Below are 27114 nucleotides of genomic sequence, written 5' to 3'. Positions count from 1 at the left end.
TAGAATAATTAGCTCATTTATCTGCTCCTGAAATTTTGCAGACTCCATCAGCAGGTTGTCCTGAAATTACAATTTTAAATTTCAAATACTATGTTAATGAAATAGAAGTGGATTATTAACTATATCAGTGGAGCCTATTTTGTCTGATATTCTGATCATTGTTCTTTTGGCAAGTACAGCGCATCCCTTAACAGTAGAGATGGGCCTGAGCCATAGCTCTAGCTCTGAGCTCCTGGTCTGGGTTTGTATAATAGTTTATTCAAATCTACCTTTACAATAGCCTCAGTCTCAACATCCCCAAAGATTGGGAAAGTTTAGCTCCTGATTTCAACCTCCAAGTTCAAGATTGTTTGGATTCTGCGGTTCAGTTGTGCCCTTTAGGCAGACAGGTCTGATCCAAACATCATATCTCTAGCATCCACATACAATTTTATAGACATTAACTAATATTCCTCATAACACCACTGTATACTGAAGTTGTTTTCCATTTGATAGATGAGGAAAACCTGAGGAAAAGAAGTGTGTAAGAGACTTAAAGCCAAAGAGGGAGTCATTTCTTTGCTCCAGCCACATCCCTGACAAAGGCATAGGCTTCTTGGTGTACATGCGTTGTGTCCAGACTGCAATATATGTTAGATCAACACCACCGAGAACTAGGTCCCTGGCTGCCTCATCTTTCCCACTGCTATATCAAAAGACTAGCAACTATAGAACAAAGCTTATACTCATTCACTTTTAGGTAAGTGTTTTTGGCAGGAAACAAATTAGTATTGGAATATTGAGGGCAGCCTTGCTTTAAAGAAACTTAAACAATTGAATACCCTTTCTTTGGTTTGACAGACATCTGGGTGCCTGAATTCATAGTCCTTTTTCTGTCACCAGAGAATAAGTGTCCATGTGTGAATAGGCTCATCTTGATTTACTTTGTCATAGCTCATTTACATAGCTCATTTTGATTTATTTTGTCAGTAGGGCTTCTTGATGAAATTACTACCTTGCTTTATACATCTGGGCATCCATTATTGCTTATATTGTATTTATTTATGCATGAACAGCAGACAAAGTTTTACTGTGGAATTACAGTGACATCAAAGAGAAGGTGAACTGGCACTAACATTATTGGGACATGATTGTTACACAGCATGCACATTACATTATATAGCCGTATTGATAGTACAGTCACTATACATTATGATAACTCTTGCAGTCAGATTGCTGTTAAAAATGTAGTATATTGCCATTAAGCTGAAAATAAAATCTGGTCAAAACTCCAAAACTCCAAAGCATACTCCAAAACAATGAACAAAAAAAGAACTTCCTAATTTACTAATCAGTGAGCAGCAATATAGAAACTATAGTCCCTTAATACCACACTAATGGGCAACCTTAAGAAAATCTAGATAAATAATTTTAAATGCAAAATGTACACTAAATCAATGCCATGCATGTAGTTTTAAAAGCACAAAAGTCAATATGTGCTTCCCGCAATAAATAGAATCGTATTACTCTATATGGCATCATATTTATTGCCAGATATGGTGAGTGTAATCCAATGTACAAATGACACCATGACTTAAAATATCTTGGTGAGGGAAGGGGGCTGCATGAGTAAAATCTTGGCTATAACAGTTCATTAGAATTATGTTTCTGCATTTGGGGTAGGGGGATTTGAAGAAAACAAGAAAAGGAAGTAGCAGAGAAGTTGGAACTCTTACAAGAGTCTGTTGAAAGCCTCTGTCATAAATATAAAGGGAAGGGTAACCACATTTCTGTATACAATGCTATAAAATCCCTCCTGGCCAGAGGCAAAACCCTTTCACCTGTAAAGGGTTAAGAAGCTAAGATAACCTCGCTGGCACCTGACCAAAATGACCAATACGGAGACAAGATACTTTCAAATCGAGATGGGGGCAGGGGAACAAAGGGTCTGCCTGTCTGTGTGATGCTTTTCCTGGGAACAGATCAGGAATGCAATCTCAAACTCTGTTAAATTAGTAAGTAATCTAGTTAGAAATGCATTAGATTTCCTTTTGTTTAATGACTGATAAAATACACTGTGCTGAATGGAATGTATATTCCCGTTTTTGTACCTTTTTGTAATTTAAGGTTTTGCCTAGAGGGATTCTCTGTGTTTTGAATCTGATTACCCTGTAAGGTATTTACCATCCTGATTTTTACAGAGGTGATTCTTTTACCTTTTCTTTAATTAAAATTCTTCTTTTAAGAACCTGATTGCCTTTTCATTGTTCTTAAGATCCAAGGGTTTGAGTCTGTGTTCACCTGTACAAATTGGTGAAGATTCTTATCAAGCCTTCCCCAGGAAAGGGGGTGTAGGGCTTGGGGGGGGGGGTATCTTGGGGGAAGACGTCTCCAAGTGAGCTCTTTCCCTGTTCTTTGTTTAAAACGCTTGGTGGTGGCAGCATAGGGTTCAAGGACAAGGCAAAGTTTGTACCTCAGGGAAGTTCTTAACCTAAGTTGGTAAGAATAAGCTTAGGGGGTCTTTCATGCAGGTCCCCACATCTGTACCCTAAAGTTCAGAGTGGGGAAGGAACCTTGACAGCCTCTCTTGCCATTTAATAATAGCACCCACCATAAAGACTCTAGAAGTAAACAGGCTTCTAAAGTCTGCAATGTTTTAACTATGGAAGGTCAAGTAGCATTCACTAAATCAAAAATGATATTTTTCTTTCTAGTTGACTTTGCAAGAGAGTAATGATGAACCAGTCCCAGTATTTTCAGATCAATTCATCATTCAAAAGTATTCAGTAAATTCAAGCAAACAAATCAGTCTGTAGATTATATACAAAACATCCACTTTTGGTATTAAAACTTCAAAACTGTCCCCCCCCCCGCAAGACTCTTGTGGGCTGGACACTATATCAAACTGAATACTCATAATCAAATGCATATGATCAGTGTAGAATGTGTTTTTTGACTGAATCATACAGACTGGCATAGAAGTTTTGCAATTTTGGAAATACTGAAAGTTCTGTTTTATCCTGAGCTGTGACTCTGTAGAAATGACACTGTGGGAAGGGCGGTGTCCTGGGGTTTCCATGTTCAATGTAGTGCAATGATTTCTACCTCAAGCTTACTCAGTTTGCAAGTAAAAAGAGGTTTCTTTCGGTTTAACTGTGTGCCCAATAGATACACCCCAGGCTCTGACAGTCAAATTTGATTCTTTCCATCTCTCGTCTCATCGCAAGTAATAGAGCCTTTGCAGGCCAAAGTATGCCATTAGCAACATCTAAACATCATTGTGTTCAGATTATGCCCTCAGTGACACCTGTCACCTGCATTAGCCATCAGTGTAGTTGGAAAACATGTTGCTGAAAGCATAATCAGGAGACGGTGGTGTTGTGCAGGTGTCTCTATAGGCATAACTGGGCCTGCAGAGCCTCTCGTGTTGGTGATGCTGCATGAGATGGAAAGAATCCAATTTGACTGTCAGATTCCAGAGTTATTTTGTGACTGTTAGAAAACACAAGTTTTACTTGCAAATTGAACAACCCTCATAGTGAAATCTCTAGATTGTAAATGTGGTGAATGCTCTCATGAGCTACATAGAAATTAATGAGTTTCACTAAATATGAGCCCTAATGATGTTAATTGCCTACCTGACAATGTTGTATTTAATTTCCTGTGACATCCTTAAATGAAATGTTTTACAGGAAGCACAAGTAACATTATGGGCCTCGTTTTTGAATCCATTCTGGTTTTTTTTGAATTGCTCTAACTGTGTAAGGCTCCTGGCAAGCCATTTCACCGACACTGGCAATTTCCTTGAGTATGAGGAAATCTCGCGGGTGGTGTATTTTACCCCAGAATTTGACATTTCTGCATGTACCCCAGAATTTGACAGTATTGCAGTCAGCAATTTTGTATGTTCAGCCACTGCCAGCTGAAAACCAAACACTGGAAGCTAGGAAAATCTTAGGCCTTTGTGAGACAAGATCAGACAGCTGCATACTTGCAGTTTAATCAGAAAGAGAGTATGGGACAGAAAGTTAACAAGCATGGAAGAGAGTGAGTGAATAGCGACCTTGGTTTTAAGTGCCCCTGACATATTATTGTTATGACTAGAAATCTTTTGATAAGAGATAATGAGTATTTTTGCTGAAATTAGGAGGACTGGTGATCCACTAGGAGTCACTATAGGTTATGTGCTTAGGCTAAAGAATATGCTTTGGAGCAGTCTGAGGAAGCTTTCTTTGGGCAGGGATTGGACAGCTAAGTTCCCCAGCAGCTAGCTGGAAGGCAGCACTGCTGGAAGATTGGCCGCTAATGCCTCGAAACCATTTCTGAACTCTAGGTAACTATACTTGTTTTGAAATGCTCTAATGCTACTGTGACAGCATATGTGTGTGTGCTTGAGATCAAATTAAAAAGTAGTTCTAGATGAAAGCACTCTGGTTTATATCAATCTTTCATCAGGTAGAAGTGCTGTGTTCCCTTGATTTATTCCTGGCACCGCCTAGAGAGAACCAGTTAAGTTACCGCTGTTTTGCGTTCTGAGAAAACCCAGGTAACAGTGTAAACCACCATTGCAGCAACTATGTCACCCTCTTCCCAATCCTAACAAGACATGGATGGGGGAAAATGCAGCTCCAAAGCAATGTTTTGGCTACTTTAGATCACCCCAGACAGCCAAATGCAATTCAGAGCAAGACTGATCCCCAGCATGACTCCTGCCAACCGAAACTGTGATGCAGTGCAAAGGAGTTTAGAGCAGATGGGCTTGAGGGAAAAAAAGTTTAGCTCTAAGTCTGTCTAGGAAACTGCTGATATTCTGACTGTGTAATGTATTAATGTAGTTGCAGCCTCCCTAGACCTTTTGAAGAAAAGGATTTGGGATTGACTGTAGCTCCTAGTAATTGAGAACTAACTTTCTTTGAGGGGGAAAAAAAAAGCTATTTGTGTTACAAGTGGCGTTATGCGGAAATGGGAATGAAAATATCTGATTGGAAACAAGACTCTTGCAGCGAAGCACTGTCTGAAAGTGACAGTTTAGTGTCCGTTTCAATGTGTTTGTGCTGCAAAGAGAATCCAAGTAGGAAAAAAATGTGGTTGAAGAAGGAGAAAGCAAACAAAGAGAAAACAGAACACCTTCACCTCCCTCTGCTGCCCTCAAGCAAGCCTTGAGCCTGTCTTCTAAGAGAATTCAGTCGGTGAAAATGAAAAATATTGACAAAGAACTACATCACTTCCTCCTTATTGTTCCCACCCATTTGAGGTGGGGTGGGGGGAAGGACACAGGAGGCCACTAAGAGAGGGAAGAAAAAATGTTAAAGTTTTTGTCACAGACTTCCTCAAATGTAATGGTTTACTAGTTTTGGGTTTTGGAGACTGCATCCCCTCTCAATCCTATAGTTATGGCTACAGTCTTGCTGGGCTTCCTTTCCATGATAGCTGATGGATCCACTTGCAACAGTTGAGGTGTAGACACAGAGGGGACCCTCAGGGAGGTAACAGATCTGAGCTGTATTTTCTGCCTGGATTTCCACATAGAAATCTAGCCACAGAATAGACCAACTTCTCTGTGCTCCAAGCCCATCCCCTTGAACTCTGAATCACCTTCTCTATGGCGCTCCAATAAATGTCATCTAGGCAGGGCCAAGCAAGCTGCCAGGATGGCAGCGATAAGCTTTCCATGTTGCAAAGGGAAAATCCATGCCCAGAGGGCTCCTCTAGTCACCTAAATCAGATTGAAGAGAGAAATGGTCTTCAAAATAGAAGTAATGTGTTTGTTAAACACAGACCATAGATTTGTCTTTAGGATGGTGCAGGCTGCAATTGTGGCTGGTCCTTATTCAAACTGTATAGGAGGAAGGCTATTTACCTCTCCTCTGTGCATCCACCTACCAAGGCAGATTATTGTGGCTGGTTCTTATTTCTGTCTCTAGGGCAAGCAGTTGTATAATGAATAATTTACTGAGTATAATGCTGTTTTATAGCTGATTGGAAAATGTCAAAAAATTGACATTTTTCTCTCTCTCACACACACATACAATAAAAGGCAAAAACAGTGTCATGGAATGTTTTTACAGATTTGCATTTGTTTTCTATATTTTGACCAGCTTCTCATTATTCTTACATTGCTTCATTTTGCCTGGAATAAACCTTTATTATATTGTATTGGATTACATTTGACTAGAAGTTTTGCTAGTACATTATATCTCTTTATATCTGATAATGTTAAAATTCACAGATGCACTGTCTAGTTTCTCAAGAAATTCTAAACAATGGATAATATTTTAATCCCAGGAGACTCTTTCAGAAATGAGATGGAATTTTCCCATTGTTCTGAAGTGCTTGTAAAAGCAAAACATTTTTCATAAACATGGAATCAAACAGAGTTAGGGAAATATAACTGTGGTGATGCCATCCTCTTCTTGCTTCCCCTGCCCAAATAGAACAGTAAATACAAATTTTCAGCTTACAGAAAGCTCAAAAAGGACTAGAGTTGTATGTATGCCATGGAAATAATTTAAGTGATTGTGCAAAATATATTCAATCTAGGTATCAGAATTATTTGTTTCATTTCTTAAAAACAAATCGTTATGTTTTGGTTATCTGAAGCATCACTGATAAGGAACTTAATTAGGCAAACATAATAATGAAAGCATATTCGGTATATATTTTGTTTACCTATGGCTGACAGTTTCTTCATATTCTTGAACAGCTTTTGCTACTGTAATATTTTGCTATTCAGCATTTCGATCTACTCTCCAGCTTCTCAAATGTAGCCTTAAGGCTACAGAATTGCAATTAGCAGTAATATTATAGTTCAGTATTTATTATTGCCACCTTGTGCCTTGATCCTGAAATTGGAAATCCTGAGAAGACCTTTGCATATGCTTAACTATATGCATCAACTTAAATGGGACTAGTCACAGTGTGTAAAGTTAAGCACATGTCTCTTCCTTGGTGGTGGATAAGTGCTCTTTGGGGACATCTACTTCAGTTGCGTAAGCAGCAGCAGCAGAAGCTGCCGCCACGTCATTCACTGCTTGCTTACTTCTTTCCTTTGAAGCAATTTTCTGAGGAATCTTCATATTTCCCTGCAAAAACACCTTCACCCTTCCTTTTTTATGTTTTTTTTTTTTTTTTTGATGAGTCAGGAGTATTTTTACATGATTTTTGCTGTAAAACTAGAACAAAAGTGGGAGATTCCAGAAATCCCTGCTACGTCACTGAGCACATCACCTGACCTTCAGGTATGTATATCTATCTGAGACATTTACAGTGCTAAATTAAGTTGTGCTCATATGATTACACTAGTATTCCTACTATGAATAGCAGCACTAAGAACATTGTGCTAGAGGTTGGTTTTCACTCCTCAAAGACATCACCCATCTCTTATTTTCTAGACAACTACAAATGTGGTTGTCATAATCTTGTATATTTAATTATAATGCAGGAATCTGTAAATTCTGATTTCAAATGAAAAAGAAAAATCCAAAAAAATGTTTGAGGTGAATTTATTTTCACCAGCTGTGAATAAAATGATGTACATCACATACCCATACATGGTAATAGCTGTGTAACCTATAAGTGTGTTGCGGACAACAGCTTAGTCTGAAAACCTGAGTTAAAATGAGTCCAATGAAAATTTCAGTATTTAAATCTAGGAGAAGGTATCTACTAATGAATATTTATAAGCTGAGTGTGTGGCTTCCCTATCCTGAAATTAGGAAAACTAAGGTGAGATATGAATGCTCTGGATTTGGTATTCTCTAATGAAAAAAGAATGGGCATCTTGGAAGCTAATGTGATTGAGTTTCAAAGACCCAGAAGATCTTGAGGACAGTATTTTCTATCGGTATCTCAGGATATTGGGTGTGAGAGCTGGTGCTAAGGGCAAGGAGGGAATTCAGTTTACAGAAAACTGGGTCCACAAATTACTAGAGGTTGAATCTGACAGGGAATGGGCCATAGAAAAGGTTCACATTATAGTGTTGTTTCTTATCAGTCCCTTCTTTACCACTTATTTGAAGCCCCTCTTGGTATCCTAAAAATAACACAGAGCAGCATGTACTCATGCCTCCTTAACCAGGATGCTCAGGATATCATTGGATATCTGAGAAAGGTACAATTCAAACTGTGAAGTTCCTTGATACGGGATTCTTCAACTAGAAAGGTTCTAGGTTACTTTTTCAATGAAAATACACAATCAGTAGAGCAGTCCACTTTGGTAAATGAAATTTCTCCATTGTTGCAATAAAGGCAAGGAATCCAGACTGAGTTGGCACTATGGGAGATGCCATGTCTGTGTAAGGTGTTTTATTTCCACTTTGGATTTTACTTACTACTGTCTGGTTCAGGTTTTTCTGGGTGGTAGATGGAAACATTTGGAAGTGAGATTCTGGCACTGGCATTCCTAATGGGAAATTGCTATTTATTTCAAATTTGACGTGCTCACAGAGAAGAGTGGTTTGCTGAAGCTGTTAGTGGTGCAGGGCTTTTAATTTCTTCACTTAACCTACTAGGCACTGCCTTGCGTGTTAATAACTTGATTAAACACTTGACCATGATGGGTGTTTTTCCAAAAGTTTTTGAGATCTGAAAGATGAGGTTTGGTGGCAGTCCATAAGTGGCCTAGGGAGAGCCATAGTATCTATAATAACATGGACCACTGGTCCCAGGGCCCTCATTTGGTCAATGAAGATTTTACTTTTTTTATAGGTAACCATAAATCACCTGTCTAAAATTACGTATGTCTCTCAAAAGCACAAAATATTATCTATAAAAATACTTTAAAAGTCTCAGGCAGCTGGAGATTGACATGGCACTTGAATTTTTGTTTCTTCTGAACTCCATTGAACTAATTTCAGAACAAATTAATTTTTTTCACTTCAAATAAGATCCTTGTGTGGATAATATTCACTGCTATAGATCTTTTAATGGCATATGACTATTCACGTGTGCATATAAAATTGGAATGAATGGAAATCAGAGAGATGAGTCAGCACTGGAGATTTATTTCTGCCCTAATACAGTATAAAGGGATCTTTGAGAAAACAGGAAAAAATGCCTGAGGAATTCCCACTTAGCCTAGGCCTGGGTGTCTTTTAAGAACACAATTTGGGGTATTTTTGTTAAAACAAAGCTGTGAATTACTTTTTTTTTTTTTTTTTTTTTAAATCTTCCATGGCAGATTCATATATAGTGGGGCAGGAAACTCCATGAGATTTTACTATCTCCTCTTTCCTTGGGGAAGACATGTACCCTTTTCCCCATAGAATGCATAGGGCATAACAGCTTGATCTCTAAAACCTGTGAATCTTGCATAGCAGTCCTGTTGGAGCCATCCATGCTTTAGGAATGGGAACCTCATTGGCTAATTCCCCCACAGTTGTGCAAACCACAGTTGCTACTGTTTAAAGAAACAACAACACCTTCCCAAATATCTATTGTTTGTACTTGTATGGCCCCCATTACTTTAGCATCTGAGTGCCTCACAATCTTTAATTTATGAATCCTCACAATAGCCTTGTAAGGTTGGGATACTAGTGCTGAGGCTCTAAAGGTGTGTCTACGCTGAAATTAAAAGCTTGTGGCTGGCTCATACCAGCTGACTCAAACTCATGGGGCTCGGGTTGAGGAGTTGTTTACTTGTGGTGTAGATGTTCAGGTTCAGGCTGCAGCCTGAGCTCTGTGATCTTCCCACCTCACAGGCTCCTAGAACCTGGGCTGCCTCCAGCCCAAGTCTGAACATCTAGTGGTAATTAAACAGCTCACGAGCCTGAGCCCCATGAGCCTGAGTCATGGATTTTTTATTTCAGTGCAGACATACCCAAACCATCTAAATGGCTTACCCATGGCCACACAAGAAGTCTGTGGTAGAACTGGGAAAATGCATAACCTGTAGGTATCCAAGTAGGTAAGGGCACATACTGCAGAAAGCAGCTACTTCCTAACTCAGCACCTTCCTTTTCATCCCTATCATCAAATTCCCCTGGAGGCCTATGTCCACAGATTTCCACAAAGGAGCATCTGATGGTTCTAGAAAGGCAGGGAGCATACTGTGGAGTCATCACCTTAATATATAGCTGATAGTGCAGAACCATTGTTAGAGGAAGCAAAAATGAGGAGGAAAAATAGAGAATACCTTTTTAGGTCTGGAAATAATACATTGAAATACATCTTTAGCAGTAGAGAAGGTAACATCTTACTTGCAAACTCAAATCCTTTTTAATTAAATAGCCTCTCTCATCATGATCCAAACTAAGCATTCTAGCACCCAAGGATAAGTCATGCTAACAGCTCTTCCAGTTGACTAATTCAGCCAAAACTAAATCCAGAGACTCAGATTCCAACCTGACTGGATTGGAATTTTCACAAGGGATACTGGGGGAGAAAGGAATCCTGCCCCTCAGGCCATGGAAAGCCTGTAGAGCTTCCCCTTAGAGGCTACTTCAGCTCAATAGCTGAAGTAATTCAGTCACTCTCAGTCACAGGCTGGTAGGGTTCTTTTGTTGATCCATCCTTTTAGCATGTTTTAGTATCTACAAAAAGAAGCTGATTGATTCATGTTGGCTCTTCTGACAAAAGCAACTGGTGTCTAGGACAGGGGAGACTTTATGGAGATTTATGGATTTGTTTTTAAACCAAGTTACTCATATGGCCAAACTGCTGGAACATCAATAGAAGCCAGAAGGGATCATTTTGATCATCTAGGCTGATCTCCTGTATAATACACAAGCCATACAATTTCCCAGTAATAATTTCTGCTTCATTTCCAAGTCCTCCTTCAGATTCTGGTTGTGGGTTCTCTTTTGTCTGGAGAAAATCCTAATTTCAATCTGATTTGCTTGGATTGCAAATACTTGGCTAACATGCAACCTGAGATTTAATTTCTGCATAGTGTTTGGCTTGAAAATAAGATGTTACCTTCTCTACTGCTAAAGATGTATTTCAATGTATTATTTCCAGACCTAAAAAGGTATTCTCTATTTTTCCTCCTCATTTTTGCTTCCTCTAACAATGGTTCTGCACTATCAGCTATATATTTATTATATAACCATCTTTCTGCCTACTTGCAGATGAATGGGATGGCTAACAATTATGTTCTGCTTTCAAAGAGGGATATGAGAAGGGTTGCTTTTGTCCCTTTACTCTCACCATGTCCCTTGGTATTAAAACTAGAAAGAGAGAAACCATCAGATGCGTCACCTTGAAAGATAAGCTAAACAAGCTTTGTATGTGTAGTGGGGTGGTCACCCTGCTCCAGCCCTGAAGGGTTAAAAGCAGCCCTGGAGAGGGCTGTGGCTGGGAAAAGCTGAGTGAGTAGCTGATCACAGGTGTGGCCAGTTCAATCCAGGCCCAGCTGGCCCTTATAAGAGGGCTGGGGGCCAGGAGCTGAAGAAGTCACTCTCTCTAGTCTGGGAGTGAGAAGAGCTAGTTGCTGGGGAGCAAGGTACCTGAAGTGGAGCAGTGCTGGGGAAGAGCAAAGGGAGCTGGGGAGCTCTAGCCTGGTAAACCCCCAAGCTGCAGGCCTTGGTGAAGGCCTACAGAGGTGCAGCCTGGAAATAGGCTGAGGCAGCTGGTCTTAACCCCTTGCCAATGATGAGTGGCCATCAGACTGCAGTCTGCCTCAGACTGGGGGTTAGATGATGACTAGCAGTCTCCACTGAGGCAAGGTATGTTTAGAGGGTTGGGGGTTCCCCTGGGAGGGGAGACCCAGAGTGTGGGGGTACTGCTGGGACAGAACCCCAGGGTAAAGGTCACCGGGGTCCAGGAGGGACTTGGGGCCAGTGGCAGGTGAGACACTGGCCTGCAGAGGGAGCTCCAAAGGCTGGAAAGAGCTAATTCCCAAGATGACCAGCAGGAGGCACTGTGCCGGTGAGTATTCCCTTCGCTACAGTATGTATCTGCTGAGTAGGGCCCTACCAAATTCTCGGTCTGTTTTGATCAATTTCACAGTCATAGGATTTTAAAACCGTAAAGTTCATGATTTCAGCTATTTGAATCTGAAATGTCACAGTATTGTAATTGTAGGGATCTTGACCCAAAAAGGAGTTGTGGGGGAGGGTTGGTCACAAGGTTATTGTGGGGGGCGGGGGGTTGCAATACTGTTACCCTTACTTCTGTGCTGCTGCTGGTGGCAGTGCTGCCTTCGGAACTGGGTAGCTGGAGAGCAGCAGCTGCTAGCCGGGAGTCCAGCTCTGAAGGCAGAGCCACCACCAGCAGAAGCACAGAAGTAAGCATGGCATGATATGGTATTGCCACCCTTACTTCTGCACTGCCGCCTTCAGAGCTGGTCCCTCAGTCAGCCACTTTCCAGCCACCCAGCTCTGAAGGCAGCAATGCAGAAGTAAGGCTGGCATGGTATGGTACGGTATTGCCACTCTAACTTCTGTGCTGCAGCTGGCAGGGCACCGCCTTCAGAGCTGAGCACCTTGCCAACAGTTGCCACTCTCCGGCCGCCCAGCTCAGAAGGCAGCGCAGAAGTAAGAGTGGCAGTACAGTGACACCCCCTCCCTAAAATAACCATGTGACCCCCCCCTGCAACTCCCTTTTGGGTCAGGACTTCCAATTTGAGAAATGCTCAGCTCCCCCATGAAATCTGTGTAGTCTAGGGTAAAAGCAGACAAAACACCAGATTTCACATTCTGTGATGCATTTTTCATGTCCGTGAATTTGGTAGGGTCCTACTGATCAGTCTATATATCACTAAGCCTACTGAAAATATCAACCATATCGTAACTAATGAACCAAGTCCTCCTCAGTACATAGCATAAAGAGGAGAAAAACCAAAGAGGCTGCTTTGTTCTTTTTGTGTATTAAATCTGTTTCATGGATTCAATATTGAATGGAAACTGCAGGGGGTTGATTAGGCAACCACTACATATAAACAAATGCTACATACTTCAATGGGAATTGTTGATATATAGCGACTGCATAATAAGGCCCACTGCCCAAAACATTTAGGAGTTCATTATCATTGAGATTTAGAAAGGTAACTAGTTCATGCTAGCAGGGTCTACATGGGGCAGTTACAGCACGACATGTTAGTGTACGCTGTGAGGCTGTGTAGACAAGTCCTAAATCTTTAGTAAAGAGCGCTAAGACCTACTTCTGCCACAATGCCTGGAAAAACAAAACCCAACAACAACTAGACAAACAAGTATAAATATACCAGTCATTAGCAGTGCTACCTGTCTTTTCCATATCTGTCTTTTAAGATGTAAGTCCTTCAAGGAAGGGATTGTCTCCATTTTTGTTTTGTATACTGCTGAACACTTTACATTCACAATTATTTATATGAATAATTAATACATGTTTCTTGTCAGGTTGTATTTATTTGGTTCCACGGTAATCTTTGCGCCTATAGACACAGTTAACATTATTTGTACTACCAATAATGAGTAACTGATTAACTGGTATCTCTGAAAGAATGTTGCACAGCATTAGTTATAACTAAACATTCTATGAAATACAGCGGGGGTGTTACTATGTCATTTCTCCTCCTCTCCCCCCGGCCCCTTCCTGGAAGGTTTTCAAACATTATGGATGGCAGTACAAACCCCTCAAGCAGAACTGACATGAATAATTCAGCTGGTGCAAATTGTTCTAGATTCTTAACTTTAGTGTGACTATACTGATTTATATCAGATGAGGATCTGACCTAATTTGCATGTGTTTGTTATAGAACTACTTATTTATTGCAGTACATTATATGTACTCAAATAAGACAGTAGACTGAGAACATAGTAAGAAAAAAATAATGTTGTTCATTAGTCTCCTATTGAAAACTCCAATTAAACCTATAATAGGTTTGATCATAAACATGTTGTCAATCTTAATTCTATTTTTAAGGGACTGTAATTGCATAGTAAGACTCTGAATGAGGAAATGGGTTTGAGATGGTGACAGGACATGAAGCAAAAGCTTCTAGATCCCCAGTGGGAATGGTATGAAATTCCTCTTTTCCTACTTCTGCAGCTAGAGAGAAGAAACTCAATTAAGAAAGAATTGCATTTCTCACATGAAAGAGTATATGTAATCTCCAGAAATTAGTTATGCTTTTTGCTTTCTCTCTCTCAGCCCTTGAAATCCTTCTGCTTGAAGGTCAATATGAGCATGTTATCTGCTACCTGTCCTGATGAGAGAAATTATGGGACTCAATTTTATGCCAGACTGTTTTATTTATAGGCTTTTCGATAGCCTGTCTCTCCACAGATATGAACACTTCAGTTATTAGTGAATTATTTTCACAACTCGTCTGCGAAATAGGGATGAACTACTATTATCCCTATTTTACAGTTGCAGAACTGAGGCACAGAGAAATTTAGGGGCCTGCTCTGCAGCCCATTGAAGTAGAATAGAAAATCTGCCATTGACTTCAATGGGCTTTGTCTAAGGTCACAGGAAGTCTGGAGTAGACCCAGACATCAAACGCGGATCCCTTGAATTACTGCCTAGTATCTTAATCTGAAGGTACATCTACACTACAAGTGCTACAGTGGCACAGTTGCAGCACTTCAACTATGCTGCTGTAGCACTGTAGTTTAGAGACTATAGCAACAGAAGGGTGGGGTGTTTTGTTTCCCCCTCCCCCCATTGAAGTAGTAAATCCTCCCCTTTGAGAGGTGATAGTTAAATTAATGCAAGAATTCTTCCATCAGCCTAGCTGCATCTACTGTGGAGATTAGGTTGACCTAACTCAGATGCACAGGATGTGAAATTTTTCACAGCCCAAGGCAATGTAGGATAAGTTTTTAGGAGTCTACAAAGATTATGTTCACCAAGGGATTTGCTGCAGCTCCTCAGAAGGTGTCTATACAGTGCTTCCAGCCTGCAAAAACTACTCCATGGGGCAGACAGTTGATTCTAGCCTGTCTAGTTTCCTAAGATGCCCTATGTGCTCCTAGCCCACTTCAGGATGTGCAGTTCAAAAACTCGTCCTGTCAAAGATTTGAGGCCTGTGACTTTTTTTTTTTCTGACTGATTACTTTGTAGCCAGACTAAAACAGCTCCATGGCTCAAAATTTGTTTTAGCCAAGAGCCAGGTAAAAATTACTGTATACAGACATCTTTTGTCAAACTCCATGCTAGGGTCAGAGGCCACTCAAGACAATCTGGCACCTTAGACCAAATTTCAGATTTTTAGGGATTCACTCTTCCAAATATCCACTGCCACGGAAGCAGCAGTAACAAAACCATAAGGAGTGTTAGACGTTGAAGACAACTTGGGAGCAGCGTACAGGAGAGCGCTCTTAGGGGAATAATCAAATATCACCTTTGGGGTTTTCTCTTGGGGCTTAACGTACATACAGCAGTTGCACTAGCTTAACTAAAGGAGTGGTGCTGTGTTGAGCTACTTCAATTGTTGCAACGTGTGTGTGTGTGTGTGTGTGTGTGTATTTTAAATCTGGCATGCATCAGTTTGGCTTGCCCCTGTTGGCTGTTTGACAAGATAAGCTCCTCTATGCTTGGTTTAAGCTGATGTATGAGTGTTCACATGCAAAGCTGCACCAGTTTATTTTAATCAATGCAGCCTCGCACCTTTTAGTGAAGCTGATACAACTGTGTGTGTAGACCAGGACTAGGGGCACGTCTACACGGGCAAAGTTACAGTGCCCGCAGTTACAGCGCCGCTCAGAGAGCACAGAAGGAAAACCACTGTGTGTGTTCACACTGACAGCCGCCTGCACAATAGCGTGTTCACACTTGTGGCACTTGCAGCGCTATTTGGAGCGGTGCATTCTGGGCAGCTATCCCACAGAGCATCTCTTTCTCTTATGCTGCTAAGACTTGTGGGAACATGAAGCGGTTCACGGGGCATCCTGGGTCCAGTCCCAATGCCCTATGATGCATTGCTTTGCATCCCAGCAGTCCCTGTGCTTCCAACCACATTTGGTGCCATCTTTCAATGGTTTGTGTACTCTGTGCCCTGCCTCTTTCGGGCTGCAAGAATGGATCCCGAACTGCTGACCAGTATGCTTCTCGCTCTGACCAACATGTCACGAGTGGCAGTGGTGTTATTCCTTAAACTGCAAAGGCAAAAGGAGTGCGACATTGATCTCGCCACATGAAGTAACTATGACACGAGATTGCTTGTGGCATTCACAGAGGTGCTGACCACAGTGGAATGCCACTTTTGGGCTCGGGAAACAGGCAGTGAGTGACGGGATCACATCATGATGCACAGCTGGGATGATGAGCAGTGGCTGCAAAACTTTCACATTAGGAAAGCCACATTCATAGCTCACTCCAGTCCTGCAGTGGAAGGGCACGACAATGAGAGCTTTCCTGTTGCTGGAAAGCGCACGGCGATTGCACTGTGGAAGCTGGCCACTCCAGACTGCTACTGATGGTTTGCTAACCAGTTTGGAGTGGGAAATTCAACCGTTGGAGTCATGTTGATGGAAGTGTGCAGGGCCATTAATCACATCCTGCTCCAAAAGACCGTGACTCTGGGCAATGTGTGTGACATTGTGGATGGCTTTGCATATATGGGCTTTCCTAACTGTGGAGGGGCGATAGATGGCACGCACATTCCAATTCTGGCACCAGACCATCGAGCCACCGAGTACATTAATTGCAAGGAGTATTTCTCAATGGTTTTCTAGGTGCTTGTGGATCACCATGGGCATTTCACAGACATTTAATGCAGGCTGGTCCGGAAAGGTGCACTACGCACGCATCTTTCAGAACACTGACCTGTTCAAGAAGCTGCAAGCAGGGACTTTTCCCAGACCAGAAGATCACTGTAGGGGAAGTCAAAATGCCCATTGTGATCCTGGGAAACCCCCCCTACCCCTGAATGCCGTGGCTTATGAAGCCATACATGGGGCAACTTGACAGCAGCAAGGAGTGGTTCAACAACAAGCTGAGCAAGTGCAGAATGGCCATTTAAAAACCTGCTGGCAATGCCTGTATGAGAAGCTGGACATGGCCGATGACAATATTCCTAAGCTTATAGCAGCATTCTGTATGCTCCATAATATTTGTGAAGGGAGGGGTGAAAGCTTCACTGAGGGCTGGACCACAGATGCTCAGCTCCTGGAGGCTGAGTTTGAACAGTCAGAGACCAGGGCTATTAGAAGGGCACAGCGCGGGGCCATGAGGATCAGGGATGCCTTGAAGCAATTTGAAGCTGAAAGCCACTAATATTTGTTGCTATGCTTGGGATTTCAGTGCTTGTAATGCATGCTAGCAGGTGATTGGTACACATGATGCAAGAAGGGGCCTTAACATAATTGTATATTGCTTTGCAGTGCTCTTTTTGCTTTCACTTAGTAGAATAAAGATTGCTTTCAAACAAACACAAGTCTCTTAATAAAAGACAACAATCTGAGGAGAGTCTCCAATGAAAAAAATAATCAGCAGGGAGGAGGATGGAGTATAGGGGAAGGGAAGGTCTACAGAGGAGGAGGGGTCCCAGGACGGCTACAGATTTGCATATGTCCAGGGATCATACCCAACCTTCTCCTTTGGAGTACAGTGCAGTGGGTTCTGTACTTCATCAGGGGAAAACTGCTGAGGGATGGGTGTAGTGTGCAGGAGGTAGTGGGAGTCCACAGTGCTGGACTGTGAGGAGAGAGGAGTGGAATGCTGCAGGTATAGACTGGAGCCAGGAGGTTGATCAGAGTGTGTTGGTGGCAAGGGAGGGCACATAGGAAAGAATTTTGTGACAGCAGCTACAGGGGAGGGCAGGTGTGGAGCTGCTTAGTTTGAAGAACTAGTATTGCCTGGAGCATGTCCACTTGGCTCTCCATAACGTTTAAGAGCAGCTACATGGCTTCTTTCTGGCGTGCCACGTTCTCCTTTCAGTCCCTCTTCTCGCTGTCTCACCACTCCTTCAATTCCTATTTCTCGGCGGCAGAGTGCGTCATAACCTCACAAAGTCCTCCTTAGTTCTTTGTGGCCGCTTTCTAATTTTGCACAGCCTTTCCGCCTCTGATAACAAAAGGGGAGGCTGGGCTCCCAAGGTCATCTCTGTGAAGTTTTAAATGCAGCATTTTACAGAACCAGTATTGTTTGCAACACAGACAACACTGTTTCAGTGCTTTAAAACATAGCCAGTAATCTCACACCCGTCACTAACTGGCTGCCCCCAGGCAAGCACACATGAGCCACGACACCCCCAAAATGGTGAGTAGCCGCAGGGACAGGGTGAATCACTCTTCCTGGACCCTGCTGTACACTGGGCACACAGTTCTTGGGGAGAGCCAGCACTGTAGGGGGGGGCCTGATAATTATTCCTGTCCCCCAACTTTCCACAGGAGGTGATCATTATGGAAAATATCTCACTGCTGAGGGTGAGCAGTGAATCAAGGGAGGGTCTTCTCCAAGCCTGCGGCTTCTGCCTCAGCCCCTATGCAGTTCACCTGTGTGCAGCAATGGTCCACCCCAACCTCCTGTGATGGCACAGCGGTGCAGGAAAGTTACCGTTAATTGGGCAAGAAACAAAGCAGCTCTGCTGAGGACCCTGCAGCAGTGGATTGCCCAGTATCTCTATGAGAGTTTCCTGGAGATCTCTGAGGGAGATTCCCGTGAAGTGAGGGAGTCTATCAAGAGCCTGTTCCGCTGCTCAGATTAGGCATGTGGTGGGAGATAAGCTGGTTTTCTGCAACCCTCCTGCCCCCAACAATCGCTTCAGCAATTCCCCAAATCAGATTCACTACCAAGGGCCTCCTTTCCTGTTTATGCTTCACCAAGATCCAACTGCTGTGACTGACTAGGCTCCTCTGTGGTAGAAAAGAGCTCTTGATTGTATGCATCTCTGGCCTCCAAGTTATCCTCTCCCTCTTAGTCCAAGATTTCCTCCTCCTGGCTCGGTCCACTCTCGACTGGCACACGAACCAATGAAGTATCCACAGGGGCCTTTGCAGTGGAGGTGGGGTTGCCACTGCGTATTGCAGCCAGCTCCTTGTAGAACCAGCAGCTCATGGGCGCAGCACTGGAGCGGTGGTTTGCCTCCCACGCCTTGTGGTAGGCATTCCACAGCTCCTTCACTTTTATCCTAAACTGCAATGTGTCCCGGTCATTGGCCCCTTTCTATCATGCATCATGAAAACTGTCTGTAGGTAATAAGTCCTATGGCGTGACGCAGCGGGGACTGGACAGCCTCCTTTCCCCAAATACTGATGAGCTCCAGCAGCTAGGCATTGCTCCAATCAGGGGATCGCCTGGTGCGTGGAGCAGGCATGGACACTTGGAAAGATGCGCTGAAACCACTGCACGCATCACTGAGCAAACAGGAAGGAGACTTTCAAATTTGAAAAGGAATGTATGGGGTGAGGATTACAGTTGGTCACCTGAGGGCAGGGCAGTAGATTTCAAACCGGTAACCAGAGATGTGAGAACAGGCATTGTGGGTCACCTCCCAGAGGCCAATCGCAGCACTATAATCGCCACGTTGTCTACTCTGGCACCACAGCGCTGTAGCCTAGGTGCAGAAAGCTCTAGGCTATACCTCTCATCGGGGTGGTTTTTTTACAGCGCTACAACTGTGCAGTTTCTGCACACTAAGTGGCTTGGTAGTGTGTACACCTCAGGAGTTACAGCACAGAAAACTGCTTTACTGTGCAGAAACTTGCCAGTGTAGGCAGGGCCTGAGAGGCAGGGCCAGCTCTAGGCAACAGCAAAACAAGCAGGTGCTTGGAACAGCACATTTCTAGGGGCAGTATTTTGGTGCCGGCCATGCTGCCCCTAGAAATGTGCCCCCAGCTCGCCTCCGCTCCGCCTGCTCCCCTGAACGCACTCCTCCTCCCTCGCTTGACAGGGAGGGGGGAGAAGCAGAGCGGCAGCGTGTTCAGAGGCGCAGGCGGAGCAAAGGTAAGCTAGGGCGGGAGGTTGGGGGGGGGGGGGAGGGGAGGGGAGGGAAATGTGGCATGCCTGGGGGAGGAGGCAGGGCCAGGGTTTTGGGGAAGGGGTTGGGAAGGGGTGGAGCTGGGGGGGGCACAAAAAAATGTGGGTGACCAAAAATTGTTTTGCTTGGGGCAGCAAAAGTCCTACAGCCGGCCCTGCTGAGAAGAAAATAATTGAACAATGAAGGGTGTGTCCTTGTACCTCTACTGATCTCTGTACTTAGGTCAAAAACTGTAGTCTACAATCAACAAGGCGTGATGAAGGGCCCACCCATGCTGCCATTCTATGGTTGTAGAATTTACTAAGTATCTAACTTTTTCCAGAACAGTGTTCTAGAATCCAAGTTTATGAATAAACTGAGTATAAACCAGTGCAATGATGTCTTTCTTAGATCCTTATATTCTATAATATTATCCTTATATTCTATAATACTATCCTTATATTATTCATAGTCCTCTTTAATTTAATGGAAATGTTTAAACTTTCTGCAGTAGTTTCAGATTTTTTTAGTCTTGGTGCAAAACTTAGGTCCAGCTTGATGCAGAGTCCATGGGATCCTGATTCTGGTCCAGGGGCAGGAGGAGATCATTGAGGAGTGAAACCAGAGCATTCTCAGTGATATTCCCAGGTCTAAAGTTGCTTTGAAGAAATATAATATATATAATCTAGGAGCTACCCCAGTTGTTGCTCTGCCTTCTTCCCTATCTCATTACTTGTCCAGTGTCACCCCTAAGTCTGTATCAGCATTACTGCATTCTGTTATCCACTCTCCCATTGTATATCTGTGTTTTGGATTAATCCCTTGCCCCTGTAATAGATAAATTTGCGTCTTTCATAAGGTTAATGAATCACACAGTGTTCCCACTAATTTTTTGATATAATACAATGAGCACTTTTCCAGCGTCTAGAGTTTCCAGCGTCTAGAGTTTCCTGTGTACCGTCATGCTTGTGGCTAAGGTACTTTTGTTGCCAACTCTCTTTCTATCATCATCGTACTCTCAAGAGCACTCTGCCCCTGTAACAAGCACACATTCCACTTAAAAAAAAAAAAAAAAAAAAAAATCCTTACTACTCAAGTCCAGCCACCAGTTCAAAAAACTGACAACTATGTGAGGCAGGTTCTGTTCAAACGTAACTAGTGACGAAATTCATGCATGCTAGACTTGTTTTTTTGCTAAAATATGTATCGGGGCATCTACAGTATCTACAACTAACATCCAGTAAAACAGTAGACCTGCAGCTGATACTGCCAAAGATTTAATGTTCCATTTGTATTTTTCCTTACAAATATATGTCCCATTTTGTTGCTGTTTTACCTGTAATGTAAAGAAAAAGATAATTTTAGAGTATTTACATATTCGTGAGTAGCACAGAAACAGAAAAAATCTTCATTGTTTGGAAAAGCATTAGATTAATTGCAGGCCCTATCTCATTTAGTTACACATCAATCTTGAATCACTACTTACTCTTTCAGATTGAAGGCTCTCCATTATTCTGGGGACATCTTTAGCTGTCTGTCTTGGTAGCAGCAAGTGACATTTATTGGTCTCTGCTAAGAAGCTGTGTAAATCTGAGAGCAAATGGTGCAACAGCACCACGACAGACCCAGAAGATCTTTGGGAAGTACCTAATCAATCACATGGGTGTGAGAAGAATGCATGATCTCTGAATTTCCTTCCAACAAAACATATTTTTTTTGGAATCTGGGAGGCAGTGACCATGAGTTTGTTGAGTTCAGGATCCTGACGCAGGGAAGAAAGGTAAGCAGCAGGATACGGACCCTGGACTTCAGGAAAGCAGACTTCGACTCCCTCAGGGAACGGATGGCCAGGATCCCCTGGGGGACTAACTTGAAGGGGAAAGGAGTCCAGGAGAGCTGGCTGTATTTCAAGGAATCCCTGTTGAGGTTACAGGGACAAACCATCCCAATGAGTCGAAAGAATAGTAAATATGGCAGGCGACCAGCTTGGCTTAATGGTGAAATCCTAGCGGATCTTAAGCATAAAAAAGAAGCTTACAAGAAGTGGAAGGTTGGCCATATGACCAGGGAAGAGTATAAAAATATTGCTCGGGCATGTAGGAATGAAATCAGGAGGGCCAAATCGCACCTGGAGCTGCAGCTAGCGAGAGATGTCAAGAGTAACAAGAAGGGTTTTTTCAGGTATGTTGGCAACATGAAGAAAGCCAAGGAAAGTGTGGGCCCCTTACTGAATGAGGGAGGCAACCTAGTGACAGAGGATGTGGAAAAAGCTAATGTACTCAATGCTTTTTTTGCCTCTGTTTTCACTAACAAGGTCAGCTCCCAGACTGCTGCGCTGGGCATCACAAAATAGGGAAGAGATGGCCAGCCCTCTGTGGAGATAGAGGTGGTTAGGGACTATTTAGAAAAGCTGGACGTGCACAAGTCCATGGGGCCGGACGAGTTGCATCCAAGAGTGCTGAAGGAATTGGCGGATGTGATTGCAGAGCCATTGGCCATTATCTTTGAAAACTCGTGGCGAACCGGGGAAGTCCCGGATGACTGGAAAAAGGCTAATGTAGTGCCAATCTTTAAAAAAGGGAAGAAGGAGGATCCTGGGAACTACAGGCCAGTCAGCCTCACCTCAGTCCCTGGAAAAATCATGGAGCAGGTCCTCAAAGAATCAATCTTGAAGTACTTGCATGAGAGGAAAGTGATCAGGAACAGCCAGCATGGATTCACCAAGGGAAGGTCATGCCTGACTAATCTAATCGCCTTTTATCATGAGATTACTGGTTCTGTGGATGAAGGGAAAGCAGTGGATGTATTGTTTCTTGACTTTAGCAAAGCTTTTGACGGTCTCCCACAGTATTCTTGTCAGCAAGTTAAGGAAGTATGGGCTGGATGAATGCACTATAAGGTGGGTAGAAAGCTGGCTAGATTGTTGGGCTCAACGGGTAGTGATCAATGGCTCCATGTCTAGTTGGCAGCCGGTATCAAGTGGAGTGCCCCAAGGGTCGGTCCTGGGGCCGGTTTTGTTCAATATCTTCATAAATGATCTGGAGGATGGTGTGGATTGCACTCTCAGCAAATTTGCGGATGATACTAAACTGGGAGGAGTGGTAGATACACCGGAGGGCAGGGATAGGATACAGAAGGACCTAGACAAATTGGAGGATTGGGCCAAAAGAAATCTGATGAGGTTCAATAAGGATAAGTGCAGGGTCCTGCACTTAGGATGGAAGAATCCAATGCACCACTACAGACTAGGGACCGAATGGCTAGGCAGCAGTTCTGCGGAAAAGGACCTAGGGGTGACAGTGGACGAGAAGCTGGATATGAGTCAGCAATGTGCCCTTGTTGCCAAGAAGGCCAATGGCATTTTGGGATATATAAGTAGGGGCATAGCGAGCAGATCGAGGGACATGATCGTTCCCCTCTATTCGACATTGAGGCCTCATTTGGAGTACTGTGTCCAGTTTTGGGCCCCACACTACAAGAAGGATGTGGATAAATTGGAGAGAGTCCAGCAAAGGGCAACAAAAATGATTAGGGGTCTAGAACACATGACTTATGAGGAGAGGCTGAGGGACCTGGGATTGTTTAGCCTGCAGAAGAGAAGAATGAGGGGGGATTTGATAGCTGCTTTCAACTACCTGAAAGGGGGTTCCAAAGAGGATGGCTCTAGACTGTTCTCAATGGTAACAGATGACAGAACGAGGAGTAATGGTCTCAAGTTGCAGTGGGGGAGGTTTAGATTGGATATTAGGAAAAACTTTTTCACTAAGAGGGTGGTGAAACACTGGAATGCGTTACCTAGGGAGGTGGTAGAATCTCCTTCCTTAGAGGTTTTTAAGGTCAGGCTTGACAAAGCCCTGGCTGGGATGATTTAACTGGGAATTGGTCCTGCTTCGAGCAGGGGGTTGGACTAGATGACCTTCAGGGGTCCCTTCCAACCCTGATATTATATGATTCTATGATATTCATATGTAACATGCTCATAGGCCAAATTTTGCTGTCCCTTGCACCACAGATATAACTCAATTCAATTTGACGAAGTTAGTCCAGATTTACACTGGTATAAATGGTATCAGACTATGGCCAGTGTCTCCACATGGTAGTCTATATTCTGTCATTCCCAGGGCTCAAATAAATAACAAGGAACTACCCTTCTAGTCTGATGGATCTCTCTGTCTAAAGGCTGTGAATAATTATGTATATGTGGGTACATGTGCTAACATGTGTACTCTTCATTTTCTTTTAAAAAGGTTGGTCCCGCTGCCTTTTCAGTTGGTGCCTTTTCAGCACTTTCAAAAGTTACATGAAATGTCTCTGCCTAAAACACACATGCTGAGAGAACAGTCTGAAGGAGGGGGAGGGCACTGTATCGAACAGCTGCTGTAGGGTTTGAGAGCAGAGAAATAGTTTTTTCTCCCCGTCAGTGTGTCCTGGTGTAATTGTTGGGTCAGGGTGAGATGTGTTGCAAATCATATTGAGTAGAAAACTGTAAATCATTCAAGCTGGCTGATTCTTTTAAGTGGGCTCCATGAAGAAAGACTTTTATGCTAGGAAGGGTGAAGTTCCTGATGCACCTGGAGGGGCATGGGCATGAGCATGAAGGGTGATGGACTGTGTGAAGACCCACAAACTCTAAGGCTTTAGCTTAATTCAGAAAACTTTAGGGAATCTTCAAGCAGATGAAAATAGATTTGAGAAGAAAAGTCCTAGCATTGTCCCTGCTTGTTCCAGCCAACAGATTGCTTCTTTTGAAGGAGTTTAAGGATGGGCATGTGTTAACTTTGAGCTTCATTAGATGCATTCAATATCCTTATTCATTTACAAAGCAGTCCCAAAGATACACCTTGTATATTTTAGTGGGATTGTATTAACAAATTATTATTAACTACTTTATTATTTTTACTGGGGTAGCCCCTGTATAAGAAAGGAAAAGAGGATCCCAGCTCCAAACAGAAGTCCTTGGATCTTTGAGCTGATTAGCGTAGAGCTGGTCAACATGGTTTGAATTTTTCAAATGTTAACAATTTTTTTGATGGTTTTGGGGTAGGGAGTAGTTAAAATTTCTTCCATTTTTTTGACCTGCGTACAGAGCTGGCCACTTCTATTTTAAATTTAAATGTTTCATAATTTTTTCACCATTTTTAAACCTGCTGTAGGTTAGTGTAAATGTGTATGTACCACTCCTTTCTACTGGATGGATTCAAAACTACTAAACTTTTAGTCATAGGTTTCTAATGCCAACAGCTAATGGAGATTTCCCCTGTATCACAAGTTATATGTTTCTGGAGCAGAGGAACTAGGGTTTTATCACTGCTACTGCCATGAAAGTTCCAAATGCCGTAGGGCCTGATTGAAGTCAATAGAAAGGGTCATATGACATCAGTAGATTTTTGGATCAGGGCTTTAGTGTGCTGAATGGTGACATCCATTAAGAATTAGGTGGCTGCAGATTTGCTACAGTGTCTTTTGTATATTCCTATTCAGTAACGAAACTTCAAACTGCTGGTAATTTGTTTTGTCTCATTATAACTGACTATTTTATACCTTAGCAATTACTCTTAATTTTCAGTATGTGAGCAGACTTTACATTTTTATTGGTTATTTTAATCTGTTTGCAATATGAATACAGTTTGTGTCTTTCTTTTCAGATATTGCCATTGGAAATCTGGATTCTTCTTCTAAGTTACCTGTTTAATTTCTACCTGATAGGTAATGGAGAGACTGATCACAATATCATATAGCAAGTTTAGAGATTGTACTATGCCATGCATAGTTAGCATATAGGTAACTGAAAATGGGGACTTATATATTATGGATAATATATCAAATTCACTTGAACAAAAATCAGTTACTTACTGTAATAGTTACATGAGCTGTTAAGGATTGGTTTCAAATAATGTCCTTCCTCCCTCAAAACACAGTTAATTATCAAGACGGGCAGGGTGAAAGCCTAAACCATGAACTCTGTGGTCAGATTTCCTAAACCAGTGGTTTTCAAACTTTTTTCATTTGTGGACCCCTAAAAATTTTTTGAATGGAGGTGCGGACCCCTTTGGCAATATTAGGCATAGTCTGCAGACTGTAGGGGTCCACGTACTGCAGGTTGGAAATGTTTGAAGACTGAATGGTCTTTTGACCTTATTTTGTAGGGCAAGCATTGTTTCTGTTTAGTATTTGTGCAATGGATACAAGCAAGAAATAGAAGTTTCTAAGACTGTCCCAAAAATGGAATGTGGAGACATCAAGACTTTTATTGTACCATCGACCTGAAATGAAAAGAGATCAACCCATTGGTGGATCTAGAACTGATCCTGTGGTCCTGGTGTTGGTGGACAACCAGTATTCACAGCTAGGACAGGACATTATTGCAATCCTAGAATCCAGTAGATTTCAGTATAACATGGAGACTGCAACTGGCAAAGGTGACATTCCAAGCCTTATCAGTAAAGGAAGGGGGAAATATGCACTATTTATGGAAAATATTTTAAAATATGTAAATATGGATCTATGGTACTGAGACATTTTGGACAGATAGTGTGTGGATTACCGTGTTGGCGTGCCTGGTTTTCATAAAGCCAATGAGGACAGTTTGCTTAGTGCCCAAGTAAAAGGCTTTCCATTGCACCTGTATAACAGCTTAAGCCTTAAGGACTATTGTGTAAACTACCATTCTCCTTTACTTCACATTACTAAAGCTTCAGAAATTGTAATGGGTCCACTGGCTGGAAAAGACTGGACAATTTTCCAGATTAATTAATGTGAAATGGTTAATCTTATTAGCTCAAAAAAAAAATCACTGGGACAAGTCCCACAAGGCATTTCTGGAGTTATTTTACATGCTACTGTTGTTTGAGATTTGGGACTTCATGATGGGATTCAGTGAATTGTATTTGGCAACAACTTGAACTCTTGCCTGCACAAACTGATCTTTATAGATGCCATATCTTTCCTGTCAGGGAAAAAGCTCACCTTGTCCTTGGATAAGTGCATTGTTGTGAACATAGATAGCATTGTTTTTGGGAAGGAGAATGTATGTCAAGGATGTGATGGTAGGAGAGAACTTATTACCTTAATTGCCATGGCTTAAAGGGTAATTCCATTTTACTGCAAAAATTATAGTGCCAAGCAAAAATATAAATTGTGTTAGTGATTGTGAACTATGAACTATACACACAATGCCTACCTGTATCTGTAATGCTGAAGGCACAGATCCTCAGCTGCATGTTTGTCTATTAAGGTCAGCTGAGGATCTGGCCCTTGCTTACCTAGCTGTAACTAGAATTTAAGTAGCCATACATCTTTGCTTACTTTCTCTT

General features: G+C 42.5%; 1 pseudogene; it reads left to right on the top strand.

The window, feature by feature from the left end:
* Nucleotides 1-26885, top strand: part of LOC144263791 (bifunctional heparan sulfate N-deacetylase/N-sulfotransferase 4 pseudogene) — a 33318-nt pseudogene extending 6433 nt beyond the window's left edge.
* Nucleotides 26886-27114: the final 229 nt, after the last annotated feature.

This window comes from Eretmochelys imbricata, chromosome 4 (assembly GCF_965152235.1).
Source record: "Eretmochelys imbricata isolate rEreImb1 chromosome 4, rEreImb1.hap1, whole genome shotgun sequence".
Lineage (NCBI taxonomy): Eukaryota > Metazoa > Chordata > Testudines > Cheloniidae > Eretmochelys > Eretmochelys imbricata.
Note: the sequence above shows the minus strand (reverse complement) of the source record. Positions and strands in the feature narration are given on the sequence as shown.